Here is an 18,653-nt window from a genome sequence, read left to right as displayed (position 1 = left end):
TGTGCAATGTCAGGAAATACACACCTGCCTGGTCTCTATTTCAGTAATTGGGGATACGTGAACAGTGCATAAGTCTGTAAGCTGAGACAAGTATATAATTTTAGAATCATCTGTACTGTCTCCCACCTTTTTAAGTGAAGAAAATTAATTATTTACTGAACTATTCACTCAAAAGACATGGTTGTGTTTTGCAAATAATTCACTTGCTGGCTTTGACTTGTATCAGAAAATGCTGGTAAGATGTCCTCTTCAAAGACAATAGTTTTCATTCAGTTATTCTGCAGACCTAACCACTTTGTGGAACGTCAATGAGCCACCATGAAATCTACCCACCCACGTTAACCTTCCTTTAATTTTCTATTTTCATCTTTATTGTCTGGGAAGGGCACTAGTCAGAAATCAATGCAATGTTAGCTGAAGAAGGGTCTCGACCTGAAACGTCACCTTTTCCTTTTCTCCAGAGATGCTGCCTGACCTGCTGAGTTACTCCAGCTTTTTGTGTCTGTCTGCGGTTTAATCCAGCATCTGCAGTTCCTCCCTGCATACAATGTAAACTCTTATTGGCAGATATATTCATCTTAACTGACAGCTGAATTGGTCTGAGGTTCTTCCACTAGTTCAAACCATTGAGAAGAGTCAGGATCACAAGGGGCCTCAGAAGGCACATTTTCAGTCTTTCTTATAATATTCTCTGTTGGCCCAGCAGAAACAAGAGTGCTGATGAAAAGCTTTCTCCAAAGTGTACGTCTACCCAAATCTGGGATTCAATTTCTGATTGCAAACCCTGCAGTTAACCTTTCCTTACATACACCAAGAACTGCTCCCTCTTTACTTTGCAGTGAACTCCCACCACTCAATCTTTTATTGCTGCCTGTCAGCAATAAAATGTATAATGTTGTTCTCCATGAACAACTAACCAGGCCATGCTGATGAGGCCTGGGCATAAATATAGGGCGACTAAAAGGGGTCAGCTGAATTTTACATCCGCCCATGGAAAAGACAATTCCTACCTTAGGTTAAAATCGGGCCTCGTGTTGCAAAAGGAAGGCTCTCTCAGAAGAGGAAAAAATGCAAACACAATGAATTGAGAAGCGACACAAAGCTTAGTTGAATAAATAGAATCTCCAGTCAGACTGGGGCACAAAGCACTGACACACAAAACAGTTCTTAATGTTAACGTAATTGTTTATTCCTGAACCTTTGCCCACCGTTTACTACAGAGAGATATTGCCAGGAGAAAGCGGGTCTGGGCCAGCCTGAGAACGAGTGGCTAAATATGCAGAGCTTCTGGCCTCCATTTCTAAACTATACGTTAAGTGACAGGCTAAATTTAATTAATGGTACAAAGTCAAAACGGGTCTCTGTTTCAAGCATGGAACACACTGGGATTTGTTTTCCTCATTTTCTGAAGGTCCACAGCATGTTGTGAACCATCAAGTCTGAAGGGAATGTGGTCAAGTATATTGCTGTGCTTTTGGGTTGCTTCTACAGTCTTATGGTTGTTTGAGTTCAATAATCTTAATTAATTGTATGCCTTGTGAAGCCTTGTGAAACAAGCATAATTTTGTCTGTTACATAAAAGATTACCTTCTGCATGATGTCTCATATTATTCCAGCACAGCATGTGGGCTGGATCGCATTGATTGATACCAGCTTCCATCTGCAGATAAACAGCTTTTACTTTATTCAACTGTGTCCAGTCTTCCACTAAACTTCATAACAGAAAAAGAGGCCAGGCATTGCCTTAGAGACTGCAGGGGCTGAGGTTGGAGAGTTCCATTATACAAAACTAATTTGCATTTATATAGCAACTTTAAATTTGAGAAATATCCCAAGGTGTTTCACAGAAATGCGAACAAAGTGGACACTGACCAAAGAACCAGAGATTACACGATTCTCAATAAACTTGGTCGAAGGCATGGACATGTAAAATGTTTTTCAAGTAGAAAAGAGACAATGTTTTTGGAGAAAATGTCAGATGTTCAAGAAACAAAAGGCACAAAGTCTAAAAGTATGATAAAGAGAACCGCAAATTGAATGATGTATATTTAGAAGAGTAGAGAGTGAGAAATGATTGTTCTGGTTTAATTTGATTTGTCTATAACCAGAACCAATATGGGCAGAGGTTGAGATAGACACAAAGTGCTGGGTTAACTCAATGGGTCAGGCAGTATCTCTGGAGAAAAAGGTCAAGGATCTACTTCTTCTTCTTGCGTTTGAGGCAGCAGAAGTTATGTAACGCCCTCCAGGCGCTGTAGCCAGTGCAATGTGCTGTTGTCGAGGGCCGTGAGGTCTACCCCTCCACCAGGGGGACGGAGGACAGTGCAGTCAAAAATGACGTGCTGCGCTGTTTGCTGGTCTGCTCCACACACGCAGGCTGCTGATGGACGCAACTCCCAACGATGCATGTTGGCGTTGAACCGGCCGATCCCTGTGCGGAGCCGGTTCAGGGCGACCCACTCTTTGCGGGGCATGTCCGAGCCGGGTGGGGCTGTGGTCTTCAGTATGACAGTGAATTGAGGAGGTCACGATGTCTGTTCCCAGCTGGTTTTCCATGCTCCTAGTATGTTGAAACCGGAGCCACAGAGGGTCGCTGCATGACGGGAGAAAGGGTGATGAGATGACAGGCGTTGAGGTCCCAGTTGCTGTGAATCCTGGGTAGCGTGGGTAGCGTGGCCGAGCGGTCTAAGGCACTGGATTAAGGCTCCAGTCTTCGTGGGTTCATATCCCACCGCTGCCATCACTGTTAGAGGCTCATGTTGTCGCGACCTCCCCGTGGTGAGCCCTGTCAACTGACCTCAGTCAGGCGAACGACAACAAACAGAGACAGCAGAAGCAGCAGAAGCAGAAGGTTAAGGATGAGTAGACTTTATACATTATAAGATGCGGGGGAAACGTTTCAGATTGACTTTGAAGGCTGAGATTTGAGGTAATCAGTTGAGAAGTGCTTTTGGAGAAAGTCTCAGTGAAAGAGGGTCTGATTTCAGGCTAGAACCAGGCAGGTTGATGGAGATAACGGTCTTTGTTGTGAAAGTGTTGTAAGTCTGGTACTTCACTTAATATTTGGACCAGGGGCCAAGGCAGTAGACAAGGTAGGCAAGGAAAAAGGTCATGATAAGGATGGATATGGAGTGCGTCCCATGGAGAATGAGGGGACTATACCGATGGAGGAGGTTGGTCGTATCAAAGCTTAACTGATGAACAAGCAGTGAGGCTGGATTGTGGGGGCAACAAGGTAGGCATTCGGTAGGTAGCACTAAATATTATAACCTTACATGCAGAATCATAAGACACAGAAATATAGAATCATGGAAAATAGGTGCAGGAGTAGGCCATTCAGCCCTTGAATATTATCATGTCAATGTGCCATCTTCACCCATTCCTTCTCTCCAGAGATGCTGCCTGTCCCGCTGAGTTACTCCAGCTTTTTGTGTCTTTCTTCAGTTTAAACCAGCATCTGCAGTTCCTTCCTTCGTGTGCCATCTTCTGCAGGTTATTGTGAAACTTCCTTACTTTCAGCTGGTGGGTGTCAGCTTCTCTCTTCATTTAGCTCCTACTCTGCCAATATAAGAATGAAGAAGGGTCTCGACCTGAAACATTACCCATTCCTTCTCTCCTGAGATGCTGCCTGACCTGCTGAGTTACTCCAGCATTTTGTGAATAAATACCTTCGATTTGTACCAGCATCTCCAGTTATTTTCTTACACTGCCAATATAAGACGCTGACATCTAGAATAATACTGAGAAGGACTTTTTCCTCTTCCAGATCGTGAAGTTTGCTGACACAAGGAACTGCAGATGCTGGATTACAAAATAAAGACACAAAGTGCTGGAGTAACTCAATGGGTCAGGCAGCATCTGTGGAGAACATGGATGGATAATGTTTCAGATCGGGTCTGATCCACAATGTCACTCATTTATGTTCTCAGAGATGCTGCCTGACCTGCTGAGCTAGTCCAGCACTTTGTGTCGTGAAGTTTGTTGTGGGAAATAAAAGCAGAAAATGCAGGAAACACTCAACAAATCAGCTGCATCTGTGGAAAGAAAAACAGTGCTAGTGTCTAAAGTTGAAGACTCAACATTAGTCCTGGAAAATTCAAAGGGCGTAGAGAAGGTGTGGAAAGACAGATTCTCCTGGAAAGGAACATCACTGACAGGAAATAAAGCAGAAAATAAAATTGTTCATTAAGTTATTTAGTGGGTAGATTACTGAGAACAGTGCTCAAGAATGCAAGCAAGCAAAGGGATATGCAAAGTCTGTGTAATATGGTCAGAGCAGTGGCAGAAGATTGAAACCAAAAGTAGTAATTTGAATATGCACACCAAGTGAGGGGAGACAAACTGAGTTGCAGAACGAATGGATATCTTCACAGCAGAACTCACTGATTCTGATCCAAACAAAGAAAGTGTGTTCTCTGACATAGTTGAATTCTGATTTCAAGGCTGTGTCATACCCAGACAGGCGAAGAGCTGCTGTTTCCCAAGCTTACATTGGAGTGCTACAGGAGTCTAGCGACAGAGCGGCAGTGAGGGAGTGGAATAGAGATTTATAGTCAAGCGCAGGGTCACCTCCATGGGTTGACTGAAGGCACTCTGCAAAGTGTGTCCTGCAATCTTTATTCAGCTCCTCCGATACAAAAGGAAACCACATCTGTTGCCCCCATACTCAGTCACTGTATTATTTCTGTTCGTCATTGGGGAGCTCTCTCTTCCACAGTTGGTTGGAGTACTGCTCTATCTATCGGTTGATGTTTAGCTCTCACTCTACTGACTTATGATTATCAAAGATAATATTGAGAAAGGTAGACACAAAAAACTGGAGTAACTCAGCGGGACAGGCAGCATTCCTGGAGAAAAGGAACGGGTGACGTTTCTGGTCGACACCTTTCTTCACACTCATCGGGTCTCAATAGACAATAGACAATAGACAATAGGTGCAGGAGTAGGCCATTCAGCCCTTCGAGCCAGCACCGCCATTCAATGCGATCATGGCTGATCACTCTCAATCAGTACCCCGTTCCTGCCTTCTCCCCATACCCCCTCACTCCGCTATCCTTAAGAGCTCTATCCAGCTCTCTCTTGAAAGCATCCAACGAACTGGCCTCCACTGCCTTCTGAGGCAGAGAATTCCACACCTTCACCACTCTCTGACTGAAAAAGTTCTTCCTCATCTCCGTTCTAAATGGCCTACCCCTTATTCTTAAACTGTGGCCCCTTGTTCTGGACTCCCTCAACATTGGGAACATGTTTCCTGCCTCTAATGTGTCCAATCCCCTAATTATCTTATATGTTTCAATAAGATCCCCCCTCATCCTTCTAAATTCCAGTGTATACAAGCCTAATTGCTCCAGCCTTTCAACATACGACAGTCCCGCCATTCCGGGAATTAACCTAGTGAACCTACGCTGCACGCCCTCCATAGCAAGAATATCCTTCCTCAAATTTGGAGACCAAAACTGCACACAGTACTCCAGGTGCGGTCTCACCAGGGCCCGGTACAACTGTAGAAGGACCTCTTTGCTCCGACCCGAAACATCAGTCTGAAGAAGGGTCCCGACCCAAAACATCACCCATTCCTTCCCTCCAGAGATGCTGCCTGTCCCGCTGAGTTACTCCAGCCTTTTGTGTCCATCTTCGGTTTAAACCAGCGTCTGCAGTTCCTTCCTACCCATAATATTGAGAAAGACGTTTTTCTTCCAGGTCTCATAAAATGCCGCAGGTAACTTCTGAAATATCTTAAGAATGGATAATGGTAGTCACCCTTAAATTGACTGAGACATTGCAAGAGAGAGTCATCAAAGCAAAAATCAGATGTGATATCGGTAATCACAATGAATTGACAACCTATCAATAATTTTATCTTTGATTATCGAAGAATTATTTTCTTTAACCAAGCTTCAGGTTTGATAGATTGCTTACTTATTATTCATTTTGATTATTTCAAACCAAGTTATGTGTGGATATATAATGGTAAAATGAGGTAAGGATAGTTCCAATATTAAACTGTGTTGGGGTATTCTAGTTCTTTCTATCAACATGTATTTACGAGCATTCGCAGGATATCATGCTAATTCAAGCAGGGATCTAAATCTAATATAAGCGTTGTTATAACAATAATGTGAAGAAGGGTCTCAACCCGAAACATCACCCATTCCTTCTCTCCAGAGATACTGCCTATCCCGCCAAGTTACTCCAGCATTTTGTGTCTATCTTTGGTTTAAACCAGCATCTGCAGTTCCTTCATACACCATAATGTGCATCTTACAACCTCAGAAAACTTCAGTGAAGAGAGAATGTGCAGGAAGGAACTGCAAATGTTTACACTGAAGATAGACACAAAATATTGGAGTAACTCAATGGGTCAGACAGCATCTCTGGAGAGAAGGAATGGGTGACCTTTCGGGTCGAGAACCTTCATCAGAAGAAGTGTCTGAAGAAGGGACCCAACCCGAAACGTCACCTGTTCCTTCTCTCCAGAGATGCTGCCTGTCCCACTGAGTTACTCCAGCATTTTGTGTCTATCTTCGACTCTGAGACTGTACTTCTGACGACAAAACGTATGTAAAATACGGTGAAATGAGAATGCAAGGCTATGCAAGGTGGATGTAGGTATCTGTCTGCAAGTCTTTTTTCTGTCTGTACAACGTAAATGATAACATATAAGATAATTAGGGGATTGGACACATTAGAGGCAGGAAACATGTTCCCAATGTTGGGGGAGTCCAGAACAAGGGCCCACAGTTTAAGAATAAGGGGTAGGCCATTTAGAACGGAGATGAGGAAGAACTCTTTCAGTCAGAGAGTGGTGAAGGTGTGGAATTCTCTGCCTCAGAAGGCAGTGGAGGCCAGTTCGTTGGATGCTTTCAAGAGAGAGCTGGATAGAGCTCTTAAGGATAGCGGAGTGAGGGGGTATGGGGTGAAGGCAGGAACGGGGTACTGATTGAGAGTGATCAGCCATGATCGCATTGAATGGCGGTGCTGGCTCGAAGGGCTGAATGGCCTACTCCTGCACCTATTGTCTATTGTTTATTGTAAATGGTGGATTGAATAATTGTAATATTTTATTTTATTTCAGCCTTGTGCAATTGAACATTGTTTTTTTTCAGGAATAAAACAATGACAGTGACAATATCTGTGGTGGTTCCTATAACCCAGAAGTTTGACCTAGTGTCTTGGATGTGATTTACATGTCAGGGGCATGCAGGATGATGTCTTTCCCAATGCAGCACTCCTTTGTCAAGACAAGACCTGCAGGAGCTCCTTGACATTGTGTTATTAAAACTAATTTGCTTATGGCTTTACAATTCTTAATTGGATTAAAATAATCTAAAGCACCGCAGGGGAGGGGGAATGTTAATGAATTAATTCTGGATATGAGCCACCTGAGATAGAAAAGGTTAAGAAGTTGGTCTTGTTTTCTTTGGAGACATGGAAAATGTTGAGATGACTGTGAAAGTTTGGAAGACTGAGAATAAAATGACAAATCAGATGAAAATGAATTTTCCCTATGGTTAAAGATTCAAATACAAGTGCTACAAGTTAAGAATTGAAAAGCGATTAGGTATATGTTATTGGGCAAGAGATAATAGAGTTTTGTGAGAACTTGATTTGTGAGGCATTCGGTGGAATATGCTGCCCAAGAGGTTTTAAGAAACATATTTCAAATAAGAGTCGAGATTGAGGGATGTATCAGGAATGTAGAGCTAACCGGTGTTTCTAATAAAGGACAGATTTGTTGGGCTAATACATTTTCTTCCTGCTGTTCCGAAAATTAGTGGTCTTGGATTCTGAAGTTAAAAAGGTGAGTGCTAATTTCCCCTTTATCTCGGCTCCCATTAATTGGATAGGCTTGACAAGGCACCAAACAATTCAAGTTGCAATGACTTACACAACATTACTATGACAAGATGGCATTTGCTAATGCAACAACAGCCATATCAGTGACATATTAGGGGATATTTTACATCCACAATCAATAGTTGTATAAAAACTTTAATTGAATAATAGGCATAATTTTTATCTATCACAACAAGAACCACTTGAGCCTTTTGGTAGATCATGGTCGGGCGGCATGCTGGGCCAGCATGTGAAACTAGAGGAAGAATTGCTAAAATAATTGCTACTATTTGGTAGACACAAAATGCTGGAGTAACTCAACGGGACTTGCAGCATCTCTGGAGAAAAGGAATGGGTTACGTTTCGAGTCGAGACCCTTCTTCAGGCCGACGTCTCGATCTGAAATGTTACCCATTCTTTCTCTCCAGAGATGTTGCCTGTCCTGAGTTACTCCAGCATTTTTGTGTCTATCTTTGGTGTAAACCAGCATCTGCAGTTTCTCCCTACACAATTGCTACTATATCACAGCTTGCCACGGATTGGTATGTCACAGAGTCCCTTAAGCAACTATTACTGCGAGGTCAATTGCTAAATATACTTGCCATAGTGAAAGGAATTATCTTAATAAGGTAAACGGCAACAGATGTAAAAGAAAATAAAAGAGCACTGGACATACTGAACAGACAGGCAGGCAACATGTGTGGAGTGAAACAAAGTTAACATTTCAGGTCAGTGACCTTTCATATGATGTAAAAGCTATCCTTGAATAGGCTTGATTGCCATACCACATTTGTACAGAAAAATCATAGTATCAGTGACAGATAAAATCAATGTTGGTCCAGTGTTTTTAAAAGTTTATAGTTTTATTGGATTATCATTAGAAAAGTGTAATACAGTAAAAGCTGTGCAGGTGTGATTTTAGAGCATCAGCCACCACAGTTCCTTCATTCCCATCCATTTATAATGTATAATAATTTCTACTCTGTTGTCTTTCAGATGGATGAGACAACTTGCGTAAATATTATTATTGTTATCATATGTTCTCATATTTACAGATATTCCGTCAAATAACTGAAAAAGGTATGTAATGTTTTTACATGATAAACATGATGCCGGTATGTTTGCACATTAATCCTCATGAACCATATATTTGCAATGAGGATTGTTGAAGGATAACATAATTATTGATCAATTATTTTACTTCTTTTATGATATGCCATTTGGCTCCATGACAACTGAATGACATTCACTATGAGAGATGCCCTTTGACATCTTGACAGTGGGACAATTTTACTGCCAAGAAGTGCCAGTAAAGGTCATAGTTTGCATGATTAAGTTCTCTGAGGAAATCAAATGGTATCACTTTCAAAATATTTGAATAATTTCAAGTTCATATATGAATTGATTCAAATGCAGAATAAAAGCTCGGAAAGCAGTCCAGAAAATACATTACTCAACAATATGAATTAGTGTGATAAGAGTAAATAGTTGCCGCAGTTGCAAAATTAACCTTATAAATGCTGCATCAAAACTTGACGTCTTCAGTCAACATTAGTATAGTAGTGTTTGTTACAGTTCTGTTCCACAACAATTATAATTATTCAGATGTTAAAGCAAATCATCCTTTTGTATTATGATGAATGGAAATATGACCGTGAGGTATAAATGTAATGAGATAATAACCAATTAGTTTAAAATTGTGGGATAGAGATTATTTTTAATATAAAATTAAAGAATCATGGTTTTTTGATAACATAAAATTGTTTCATTGGCAACCTCAGCCCCACATGGTTTGTAAAATGTTATTTTAGCTTAAATTCCAGTAACTGCAATAATTATATTACAAAATTGCTGGAAAGTGGAACTGCGCAAAATATTTTAATTAATGGTAAGTTGTAAAATTCAACTAATATTTTAACATCTTTTTTAGCAGGAAAAAGTTATAATGTCTGACGAAAGGGTCTCAACCCGAAATGTCACCTATCCATTTTTTCCAGAGTTGCTGCACGACCCACAGAGTTACTACAGCAATTTGTGTCTAAATTTAGTATAAACCAGCATCCGTAGTTTCCTTTTATTCCATTTTAATATTTTAACTATCAAAGCCTTGATAAAGTATAATCTTATATATCAGTTCTTTACTGCAGCTTCTGAACTGAACGACAACATTTTTTTTTTCACAAAGGATTTAAAGTCAAGGGATTCTTGTTCACTTTTGTGAACCCTATTATTTTCAGTTTTGAGAAAGAATCTGCACAATACTTCAACACAACTGACGTTTCAGTATTTATTTTCACAATTTATCAATGTTTGCTGCTCAGTATTTTTGTACTTGGAGAATAAAGAATCAAATAACCTTCTTTTGGAAACAGAAGTTATTTCCAAGCAGTGTCTGCAAGACACTGTGTATTTATATGATTGGCTTTCTTTAGAACTAGCTGAGCAATTAGTAAACTTTATTAAAATTGGTATATTATATTAGAAAGATAATGCCCAATGGCAAATGAAAAAAAGGATTGTATTTTTTTATTACAAAGGGTTATCTTTCCACTTCCTTTGATCTTCATTTTTTTGTGATGAATTCATCAGTTTTCAAGGATTTGGCATTAGTGTAATCAAATCATTGCCCTCTGCTGCAATTATTTTCAGCTCTGACTTGCACTTTGAACACCTCAGTAATTCTTCCAAAAATATGACTTAAAATAATTCAGGACAAGTTGCCAAATAAATTTCATCTAAAGTTATGCATGTATCTGTATCCATTGATGGTAAATTGCACCTAAGTGTTGTCCTGTTTTCAATTTATGCTAGGATTTAAAATGCACATAAACAACCAGAAGCCAAACAAATACCACAGTTACGCTGGTGCTATACATTCCTTGAACTTTGGAACTTTGGAAGTTCAGTCCAACAAAGCATTTTTCAGAAACTTTATTTGAGGAAGTTTTTCAGCTTTTTTAATTGGGCCTGCCCTCTGACCTGAGTTTGCAGTTAAAAAGAAAGATAATTTAAAGCAGATCATACGAGAGATACTTGTTTTAAATGTTTACAATTAAATGACTTGAAAAAAGATTGTTTCCAGCTACGCCTTAAAATCTGTCCTCAGCTAACAGGGACCCAGTAAATGAGTACAATGTGAGAATCTTCATGGCACTTGCCAGTTTAACATGAGGAGCTTCAAATGGGTGGAAGGTTTGAATGGTGAGGGCAAAAGATCAAAGAAGCTTGGCGTATCAGAGTTATAACCTTAACATGCTTACATTTAATATTCTGTGATCTTTTAAGCTGCATAATTGAGTCCAATCTGGGGACAAATCGAGGTCTAAACGCAATGGGAATTTCAGGCCCAACAGTGTATCTATAAGGCCCAAGGAAGAAAAAGTACTTGTGTTTTCATGGTCTCTGATCGTTAATGGGCATTTTAAATTCTGACATAAATTCTTGCACGAGGACCTCTGTTGCAGGGAATAGCACTGAAAAATGGAATATATGAATTTGAAAATTAAAATGACCAAATTTAGGTTTTGCTCATTTTATTGAATTTTTTGGCAACAATCACATTCAGTCCAATTGGTCAATGCTGGTTCATGTCCCTCCTGACACCCTTCATCATTAACCTTGCACCTTCCAGTGAATTCCTCTTGCTCCATGCTGAAACTTTCCTTTGAAAGCATTAGTTATGAATATTAGACACAAGTAATTGCAGAAGCTGGATTCCCAAGCAAAAACCACAGAGGGCTGGAGGAATGCAGGAGGTCATGTATCACCTCTAGAGGACATGGATAGGCAATGTTTCGGGTCGGGACCCTTCTTCAGACTGATTCTTGTAGGCGGGGAGAGAGAAGGAAGAGAAGTGGGGGCAGGACAAAGCCTGCCAAGTGATAGGTGGATACGGGTGAGGGGCAGGGTTGTTTAGCAGATAGGTGGACAAAGGCCAAAGATGAAAAGAATTCAAAAGGCTGTGAGATAAGGAGAGGAGAGGTGTGAATGTGAGGCTAGAGGAAGAGATATGTGTGAAATGGAGGCGGGGATACGGGGGAATGGTGAGTCAGTGGATTGTTTTAGCATTCATATTGCTTGGAGACACATGCCAGTTGTGAAGTAAACCTCTCCAGAGCATGTTTTACTTATTTATTCACAGGGTGTTGATATCACTGGGCTCTCACCATGTACCACCTCCCTTTAATGACCTCTGAACTGAGGCAATATCCTGAGTTTCATAAATATTGAGGCATAATACTGCGCAATTTGCAGGCGGCAATATTCATCCTCAACAAAGGATCGCAATAAAGACCATAACCTCAGATGGGAGGTCCACTCAGTAAGTCCATATTGAATGATATTTCTTTGGCAGCAATGAACACAAAAGATGTAGCCTAGTATTGGCTTCTAGGCACCATGCTGAAGCAAACATATGCTACTATGCCAAGGGTGCAAGCTACTGAAATGTACTCTAACACACGTCCACATATTTGGTTATGAGAGACATTTTTGGAGTCATTTTCTGCTGCATTTCCTGATGTCCTTCTTGATACAGTAGCAGCTAGACTTTTGAGCTGTATAAGAAATTCATGTACTTTAATTACAACTCAGTCAAGCTAAACCCTTCTTTATCCCAACTCAAATCTATTAACTTCACCTTTAATGCGGATTGAATGATAAGATCAAAGTGGCAGGAAAGATAACGGCCTGTAAAATTCTTGAGCCATCTGTATATAATATATTTTTAAAAACCTAGTGTGTGTACAGACTTTGTGGCTACAGACCCTTGCTTCCTGTTGTCAGATTTTCAAATAATAAATTCCTCTGTCAAAATTTATGATGAAACCTATCCACTCAAACTTGTGACCTTGTGGTTACGATCCTCCATCAGCACTGGTAGTGCCGTACACGATCTTTACATTTATTAGTATCTTAGCTTGTCCTGCAAGGAAACCTCTGTGTTTCATTTCTCTGTGTCCGAGCCTGCCATTTATTTTCTCTCGAAATAGCATTATACAAAGTTAGAATAAAATGTATGATTTTAAAATGGAGCCTGAAAATATTTTAATATCCTGGTGCAAGCATCCCCCACTCTCTATTCCATTTCACCTCAAGTGTAGTTGTTCCATGAGAGATTGACCAGTGAATTTATAAACTGCATAATCTGGTGTGTCAATTAGACTTCATTTGCATTAAGATCTAATGCAAAGATCCCTTACTTTAAAATGGATTTGCTTACAGAAATCAGCATTTTCAAGCACCAACACATTGACTGGCTGGATATCAAGTACAAGAGCAGTTCATGGTGAAACCCTGCACTCTGCAGGCAAGACGAGATGTGTTCCCATAGGGAGAGAGGGGAACTTAGACAATGAGTTATCCCACCAACAAAATAAGGCCAGCAGAGGATCAGAATAAGCTGGTACCTTAACTGTAGGACAAGGGTCAGAGGGAGAGTAAGAGAAAGAACTATGTGTAGGAAGGAACTGCAGACCCTAGTTTAATCCGAAGATTGACACAAAAGGCTGGAGCCTGTCTCCAGCTTTTTGTGCCTATCTTAAAGAGAAAGAATTAATTTGGCTCAAACTTTGTTGAGTCAGGTCCACAGACTGCACTTGATGCCTAGGCACATAATTATCTCAAACCTACTTTTTGCAAAAGCCCGATTAAAAATTTGTTGTCTATGACCACCATGCCCATGCTGCAACATAACCTTGTCAAGTGGGTGGGCCAGAACAAGCCCACCCATGAAGCTCCCATGGAAACCGTTGGCAGATGACCAAGCCATGCCACTAGCTTTGCCTCGTGACAAGTTTTCCGATGCCATTGCATGTCTCTGACCTTCAAAAATTATTATAAACAAAATAAACAATTTAACGTTTTTGGAAGTTATATTTAAAAAATAAATCAGTTGAAAATAAATAATTCAAAATTTCAATTTTAAAAGGATATAGCATATCTTTGTCTTACCATCTTTCCTGACAGCTGCAAACCCTGTGCTATATAAATGTTGGCAATCTCCAGCGGCTCCAGTTCTGCAGTTGCAATCCATGTGCAGTCCATGCACAGTCCATGCACAGTCCATGCACAGTCCATGCACAATCCATCCACATTCCGTGCACAGTTCATGCACAGTCCATGCACAATCCATCCACAGCCCATGCGCAACCCATGCACATTCCATGCACAGTCCATGCACAGTCCATGCACAGTCCATCCACAGTCCATCCACAGTCCATGCACAATCCATGCACAGTCCATCCACATTCCATGCCCATCCATCCACAGTCCATGCACATTCCATGCACAGTCCATCCACAGCCCATCCACAGCCCATGCGCAACCCATCCACAGCCCATGTGCAACCCATGCAGTGGAATGCGGCTGGGAAATCACCAGGGGATCTTAGCCAGGAAGGTCTGGATTTTTTCCATTAGCACAGGAATCCTGAGACAAGCTGGTATTCCTGAAGTTGAAGCCCAACAACGTTTGGGTCAATGGTCCTTTACAATCTGGAGCTACTTATTTTTTACAGCACATTTCTTCTCGTTAAGTTGTTACATTCATATCCAAGTGTGCACACAGAGTAGTGGGTAAGTTTCTGCAGTGGAATGGGCCCAATTTCTGAGTAGCTTCAACTTTGGAGTAGCCAGGGTTCTGAATCTGTGAGAGAGCTAATGGGATAAGGTGGAATGTGTTAGTCAACTGATGGATTGTGTTTGGGAGATTTCAGCCTGCAATGATGGGAATTGGCCTCGCCGTGTGGAATCTTCTCCAGATACTTGGTGTGCACCCTATTTCGAGTTGAAATAGTATAATAATTAATGGAGTGGGACAGAAACAGATTTCAAAGGCTTTTTGTAATGGTGCAGATTAATTTTCTTGGCTGGTGATTTTCCAAAGTATCACCACACAAGCTAATCCTGTGGAGGAGGATCGTAATTAGCAATGATGCCCAAAGCATAGCTATATTTGACATCTAAGAGAGGGAAGTGGGAGGGCTGGGTCTCTCTAGACAAGGAAGGAAGTATTTCTCCTGGGCCACTACATCACCTTTCTCAGTGTCATGCACCTTTTTGCCATTTCAGCAAGACCAAGAATGAATGGCTTCCATTAATTTGCCATGGCCCCTAGGTTTCACCTGCACTAAATTGCTGACTATCAGCCCTTAAGTTAGCTTCAGTTGCTTTCTTTTAATTAGCTTTTATTTGAGGCTACATTTTTACATTGATATTGATAGAGTTTAGTCCAATTCCTTCCCAGGCCTCTTTTATTCTTTCTGAGCACAAGGAAACAAGCAATCTACATTCCCTTGAAATTAGGTGACAATATCACAGGATTCCACCTCCTTAAAAGATAGCGCATGCAATCTTGATCTTATAGAGGTGTATAAAGTCATGAGAGGAATAGATCGGGTAGATGCACAGAGTCCCTTTCCTAGAGTAGGTGAATCGACGACCAGAGGACCTCGGTTTAAGGTGAAGGGGAAAAGATTTAATAGGAATCTGAGGGGTAACTTTTTCACACAAAGGATGGTGGGTTTATGGAACAAGCTGCCAGAGGAGGTGGTCGAGGCTGGGACTATCCCAATGTTTAAGAAGCGGTTAAAGAGATACATGGATAAGACAGGTTTGGAGGGACATGAAGCAAATGCGGGCAGGTGGGACTAGTGTAGATGGGACATGGTGGGCAAGTTGGGCCGAAGGGGCTGTTTCCATGCTGTATCACTCTATGACTATCTCAAGCTGCTACCTTTGTCATTAGTTAAAAGATCCAGCCAATACATCATAGTGTAATTCTCCACCTCACCACCTTTAGGTAACAATCCACCAGGAATATGATCAATTACAAATCTCTTTAACTTCACTGAAAGGAAAACACTGAAACATTGAAAAACAATCCTGGTCTGGCCGCCTCTCCAGAGGTACATGCTGCCATTTGTGTATTCAAATAATATGCCCGGTGGTATCACCCATGTGGTATTACTTGACAACCTATTTGACACACTGGTAGGAGGGCACAGATCCTAACGGAATGCATTGAAACATTGCTGCAGATAATTGACAGTTGAGTCACCATATCTGTCAGAAGAGATGAAATGATCATTTATCTCATTGCCGTAATGTAATGGGGAGCAGCAGCCATTTTGCTGATAGAGTAACATAGCTTCATTTTGAGAAGGTCCTTTGATGATTGAAGACACAAAATGAATACTAATGTCAGATGCCTTTCAGGTCAAACTACAGCTTAAATAGAATAAACTTTGTTGAATATGATAAATTAAGTTTGCTTCCACCATGGAGAAGGTGAGCTGAATGGTCACCCCTGTGCCATCAATATCTCTGATACTTTGCTATAACTGACCAGGCTGATGGCCATAATTAACCATTAGGATCATTGTCTTTGGGACTCTTTAACTTTTGATTAGTATAAAGGACTGGAAATTTGTTTGGATAGTTCCAAAAGAACTATGTTGCTCTGTTGAAAAATGGAATATTGCCTACATTTTGTCCCCTCATTTCTCGGTATCATTTTTTTAAAATTTTATCACTTTTCTCTAGATTAAACTTTCTTCAGACAATGATGACAACAATGAACTACTCAAAAATCATCAGCAGCGACATTTTCAATTTCAGTCATCTGAAAAACAAGTTTTTTTTATTTCCTCAAGGGACAACGAGATTTTAATAAACTACAGATAGACTCAGAAGGCTGGAATAACTCAGCGGGACAGACAGCATCTCTGGAGAGAAGGAATGGGTGACGTTTCGGGTCGAGACCCTTCTTCAGACTACTTCTTAATAAACTACGTTCCATTCAACTGTGTAGTAAAATGGGCCAAACCTCAAAAGGCTGAAGAAGGGTCTCGACCCGTAACGTCACCTATTCCTTTTCTCCAGAGATGCTGCCTGACCTGCTGAGTTACTCCAGCTTTTTGTGTCCATCTTTGATTTTAACCTGCATCTGCAGTTCCAAAAAGGCGGTGTTGGGCCTATGTGCAATCTGTGCTCTGCAGGTTCTTCAATCTCCTTGCTAACTTCTACCTGATCCACTCCTCAGTCCCAATTGATTTCTTCTCCAGTGTCTACCCTGTTCATTTCCTTCCCCACAATACTGTTCTCCTCACAAAGTCTCCAACAGGTATCAGTCACAGAAAGGAAGCATGCAGGTACAGCAGGCAGTGAAGAAAGCCAATGGAATGTTGGCCTTCATAACAAGAGGAGTTGAGTATAGGAGCAAAGAGGTCCTTCTGCAGTTGTACAGGGCCCTAGTGCGACTGCACCAGGAGTATTGTGTGCAGTTTTGGTCTCCAAATTTGAGGAAGGATATTCTTGCTATTGAGGGCGTTCAGCGTAGGTTTACTAGGTTAATTCCCGGAATGGCGGGACTGTCGTATGTTGAAAGACTGGAGCGACTAGGCTTGTATACGCTGGAATTTAGAAGGATGAGAGGGGATCTTATCGAAACATATAAGATTATTAAGCGGTTGGACATGTTAGAGGCAGGAAGCATGTTCCCAATGTTGGGGGAGTCCAGAACCAGGGGCCACAGTTTAAGAATAAGGGGTAGGCCATTTAGAACAGAGATGAGGAAAAACTTTTTCAGTCTGAGAATTGTAAATCTTTGGAATTCATTGCCTCAGTAGGCAGTGGAGGCCAATTCTCTGAATGCATTCAAAAGAGAGCTAGATAGAGCTCTTAAGGATAGCGGAATCAGTGGGTACGGGGAGAAGGCAGGAACAGGGTACTGATTGAGAATGATCAGCCATGATCACATTGAATGGTGGTGCTGGATCGAAGGGCCAAATGGCCTACTCCTGCACCTATTGTCTATTGTCTATAACAGCAATCATTTACCTGCCAACTGCCACCTGTTTCCCATTATTCTCTCCTTGATCTGCACGCTCTGCCATGGTGGAATTTTGGGACCATTGTCCCTGCGTGTGACTTTCCACTACACACAGTTGGACTTCACTATTAGAAAATGGGTTTCACTCTCTTTTAGTACATTGAACCCTTGCTGAAGCACAATATCATTGCCAAGTCTGCTGAAAAAAAAGTGAAATTGGGCAATTCCTTCCCTGGCTTCCCGCAATATCCTGATTGATCAGACAATTGATCAGGCATTTATCTACTTTAATGTGCTTTAAGGTAGCGAGCACCTCCTCTTTTGTAATGTTGGTTTGTTCCTGGATTTTGTTATTCCTTTCCCATACTTCCTTAACTTCCATTCTCTTCTCCATGTAAAATTACTTTGATGCACAATTTGTGCACAAAAAAACCAAATCTTGGGTCCAAATGGGTCCAAATTCTGAGTACGCACACAGGAACTTTGAATCTTTGAGTGCTTGCACCAAACTGTAACTCTCCATATGCATGCAAACTGCAAAGAATTCCCAGCCCACAATTGCAACTGTTATTTGTAGCTTGGCTTCATTTCTAGTGGTGACATTTTGGGCACAATCTAATCATCACTTATTGCCTTTGCGACAATAGCATTTGTAAAACTGGACATCATTTTAATCCTCGTTACCATATGCTCTACTAATTAATATTTGCCTTGGCTTAAACTTGCTTGATAATTTTGTGGGAACCATTTGAATTTCTACTGGGTCCTGATAATTTGGATCACTTCATTGCATGTGTGTATCTAAATATCATGAATCCAACAGTGCTATTTACTTTTTCATTCAGTGGTCTGGCTTTTAAAATATTACTCTAAATTTGTATTATATGCCAAGCATGATCAATAATGTAAATTTGATTTTTTTTGGCAGCAACCAATGTGACTGTATACAAAATGCATTTGAAGGCAAAAAGTGTGCATATATTATT

The 18,653-nt window shown here is 40.9% G+C and overlaps 1 non-coding gene across 1 annotated transcript; it reads left to right on the top strand.

The window, feature by feature from the left end:
- Positions 1-2,666: 2,666 nt before the first annotated feature.
- trnal-aag (transfer RNA leucine (anticodon AAG)) lies at positions 2,667-2,740 on the top strand. The gene has a single exon. It is a non-coding gene; the product is annotated as a tRNA-Leu (tRNA).
- The last annotated feature ends 15,913 nt before the right edge of the window (positions 2,741-18,653 follow it).

Source organism: Rhinoraja longicauda, chromosome 16 (genome assembly GCF_053455715.1).
Source record: "Rhinoraja longicauda isolate Sanriku21f chromosome 16, sRhiLon1.1, whole genome shotgun sequence".
Classification (NCBI taxonomy): Eukaryota; Metazoa; Chordata; class Chondrichthyes; order Rajiformes; family Arhynchobatidae; genus Rhinoraja; species Rhinoraja longicauda.
This window is presented reverse-complemented; position numbering and strand designations above follow the sequence as displayed.